This window comes from Schistocerca serialis, chromosome 3 (assembly GCF_023864345.2).
Source record: "Schistocerca serialis cubense isolate TAMUIC-IGC-003099 chromosome 3, iqSchSeri2.2, whole genome shotgun sequence".
In the NCBI taxonomy this organism is placed as follows: domain Eukaryota; kingdom Metazoa; phylum Arthropoda; class Insecta; order Orthoptera; family Acrididae; genus Schistocerca; species Schistocerca serialis.
This window is the reverse complement of record NC_064640.1, coordinates 376,325,020-376,329,238: the sequence shown is the minus strand read 5'-3', so window position 1 is coordinate 376,329,238 and position 4,219 is coordinate 376,325,020.

The window sequence follows — 4,219 nt, the reverse complement described above, 5'->3', positions numbered from 1 at the left end:
AATTTTTATGAACTAATGCGTGAGATTTTCTGAAGTGTAAAGTGCGGGAACTGTAACTAGGTAAGCAAACTGCGATCAGTTAACAACTTTTATTCCGTCACTCGAGAAGAAAAAGAACGGTTTGCTCGTTCTCACTTTCTCTCGACTCGCTGTCACGTAAACTGGAAACGTTAATTAACCTCATCTCAGATTTCTGCGGTATACTGCACTTATCCTCTTAAAATCAACAGCAATGTTTTCTTTTTCTCTTTCGTATTGCTGAAGTGATAATCGCAGGCTTCCTTAGAAAACTCATTAACCTTCTCGGTCTTTACCTGACAATCAAAAAATGAGTTCGTCGGCGTGCCTCAATTCGCCAAATTGCCACGACATAGTGACCTACCCCCAGTACTAGCCATAGTGTACTTAAGAGGGGAAACGGTAGAGTTTAATGCAGTAACGTACTCGGTGTACTTAGAGAAAACGAGTTTTTAACAGTAATTGATGCTATGAAACAACAGAACCTACTCTGACTTTCTGCACCGTACTGTATATTGCGTCGCACTATTCTCAGATTACGACATTAACAGCGTGACATTAACATCTTTAATAACAGTTTTTAGCTTTATGAGTGTTGCAAAACAGGGTCGAATGAGTCGAAACTTTGGGGACGCGTAGAACAGTGTGCCAGTTTTACGCAAATTGTCACTAAGCAGCTGTCAAAGTAAATGGATACATAATACCAAGCACCAGTACGTCACACCGATATCAAAGGACACACCATCAACGTCTGAGTACGGATGAGGCAGAACGAACGGTCTCTGGGAAACAGGTTTTTCTATGTTGCGACATTACGGCTCGTCGGGGAACTTCCGCTGGCCACCAGAGTCCCCAGGCATGAACATTATTGAGCATATCTGGGATGCCTTGCAACGTGCTGTTCAGAGATCTCTGCCCCCTCGTACTCTTACGGATTTATAGAAAACCCTGCAGGATCCATGGTGTCAGTTCCCTCCAGCACTACTTCAGACATTAATTGAGTACATGTCACGTCGTGTTTCTGCACTTCTGCGTGCTCGCGGCGGCCCTACATGAATTAGGCAGGTGTACCAGTTTCTTTCGCTCTTCAATATATAAGTGACCTAGCCCATAATGTCACAATATCCATGGTACTGTTGTATACAGAGAACTTGCAACGCTCGAAAATTGTAGCGGAATGCAGGAAGACCCGTACAGAATCGCCACTTGGTGCAGGAAGTGGCAGTTGACCATCAGCAAAAGCAAATGTACCTTATTGCGTATACATCGACAGAAAGACACAGTTGCAGAACAATCACTGAAAGCAGTTACTTGTATAAAATATCTAGGTGTATGCGTAAGGAGCGATTTAAAGTGAAACGACCACGTAAAACTAATTGCAAGAAAGGGAAATACCAGACCGAAATTCAGGAAATGTAGTTCACTCACAAAGGAGCTAGCGTACAAAACACTCGCTCGGCCAGTACGTGCATATTGTTTGTCATTCTTAGATCGGTACCAGATAGATTTCACAGAGGAAATAGAGAAGATCCAAAAAAGAGCAGCATGTTTCTTTACAGGTTCATTTAGTAAGCACGAAAGAATCAGTGAAATAATGAGATAAATTAAGAAATCCAACAGAGTGCAGTATTAAAATGATGTTTGAAAATTGCGCCACATGTACAGTAAAAAATTTTGTAGCCTCAACTTGAGAGTCAAAGATATGCATTATTTTGTGACAGTCAAGATATTCATAATTTCCTAAAGGTATTTACATACTTCTGTACTTAATCAACGTAAGGTTATTATTATTATGTCTAAAAATGGTGGCAACTTACATCACTTCTGTGGCGATCAAAGAATGAGTACACAAACATATCTCTGGAACAATATTAAAATGATTCCAAGATGAAAGATATGCATTGTATACAGAGTTGTTACAATTAAAGTGTAACTGCTCACAGAGGTCCAGTGTGGACTGTAATTATTGCATGGCAGCGAAACTTGTAAGTACTCTAATTCGTCAATATGGGGCCGATTTACGCTGGAAAAAAGATTAGTGCCAATTTTGGCCACCAGACGCAAATATAGCATTGTGAATGCAAGATACATGTAAATAAATTTTTTCCATATATGATGGATTAGGAACAGGACGTGGGTAGAAAAGGTGAAACAAGTGAGAAAGGTATAATTCTGATTTTATTACAAACCACCGCTTACACAGTTTGTCCAATATGAGCACCTGAGACGCCGACAAGAGGCTGTATTCATAAAACGCCGTGATCGACAGTCGCTCTCAGCTGTTCCAATGGAATGTGGGCAACATGTTCCTGTATACTTGTCTTAAGACCAGAAAGTGAGCAAATGTGTCCCTGGTAAACGTGTTCTTTTAGATATCCCCAGAGCGAAAAGTCACATGGATTCAGAGCTGGTAATCTTGCAGGCTATGTATCAGAACAACGTCTGGGGGTAACACGTTCTTGGAAGGTTGCAGTAAGTAGATCTTTCACTGGGTGAGCGACTTTAAGTGTTCCACATCTTGCACGGAACCAGTGGTTTCCACACAGTTGCGCTTTTCCAAAGCTGGATTCACATACTGTACAAGGAGGTCTCGATATCGTGAAGGCGTCACAGTACACCTGACAGGCCCTCTTGGTGTATTCCCATCCAAGAAGAATTGGTTGAGAACAAAGGCGCTTGTGAATCTACACGATATGGTCACTTTGTTCACAACAGACGATTTAACACTACCGATAAATCGGCAGTTCTGAGTAGTCACTGCAATGTGTATTGTAAAACGTGTCTCGAAACACCAAAGAATGTTGCCTGGCAGCACGTCACCAACTTCTATCCGAGCCAGAAACCAATATATGATGACTCAGCTGTCCCGACCAAATAGATTTATGCAAGCCACACTACGTCTTTATCAGAAATGGTATCAAAATGGTTCAGATGGCTCTGAGCGCTATGGGACTTAACTTCTGAGGTCATTAGTCCCCTAGAACTACTTAAACCTAACTAACCTAAGGACATCACACACGTCCATGCTCAGTTCGAACCTGCGACCGTAGCGGTCGCGCGGTTCCAGACCGTAGCGCCTAGAACCGTTCGGCCACCTCGGCCGGCAGAAATGGTATCCAGACAGGCGACAGCCACATAATAGATACAAGTTCCTTCTCAGAGCTTTGGGCGACTGTTATCATACGGAATATTACTGTAAAAATTACACGTGAGAATTGGCCATGAGTTAAAGAGTACGTTTGGACCAATATCTATTTAGCGGTGTAGTCATAGCGGTTTTGGATGTTTATTCCTTTTATGGTACTTGATCTTCCGTAAATGGTTCAAAGGTTATACAGGGTGTTACAAAAAGGTACGGCCAAACTTTCAGGAAACATTCCTCACACACAAAGAAAGAAAATATGTTATGTGGACATGTGTCCGGAAACGCTTACTTTCCATGTTAGAGCTCATTTTATTACTTCTCTTCAAATCACATTAATCATGGAATGTAAACACACAGCAACAGACCGCACCAGCGTGACTCCAAACACTCTGTTACAGGAAATGTTCAAAATGTCCTCCGTTAGCGAGGATACATGCAACCACCCTCCGTTGCATGGAATCCCTGATGCGCTGATGCAGCCCTGGAGAATGGCGTATTGTATCACAGCCGTCCACAATACGAGCACGAAGAGTCTCTATATTTGGTACCGAGGTTGCGTAGACAAGACCTTTCAAATGCCCCCATAAATGAAAGTCAAGAGGGTTGAGGTCAGGAGAGCGTGGAGGCCATGGAATTGTGCCGCCTCTACCAATCCATCGGTCACCGAATCTGTTGTTGAGAAGCGTACGAACACTTCGACTGAAATGTGCAGGAGCTCCATCGTGCATGAACCACATGATGTGTCGTACTTGTAAAGGCACATGTTCTAGCAGCACAGGTAGAGTATCGCGTATGAAATCACGATAACGTGTTCCATTGAGCGTAAGTGGAAGAACATGGGGCCCAATCAAGACATCACCAACAATGCCTGCCCAAACGTTCACAGAAAATCTGTGTTGATGACGTGATTGCACAGTTGCGTGCGGATTCTCGTCAGCCCACACATGTTAATTGTGAAAATTTACAATTTGATCACGTTGGAATGAAGCCTCGTCCGTACATACTGACGAAACTAAAATGAGCTCTAACATGGAAATTAAGCGTTTCCGGACACAT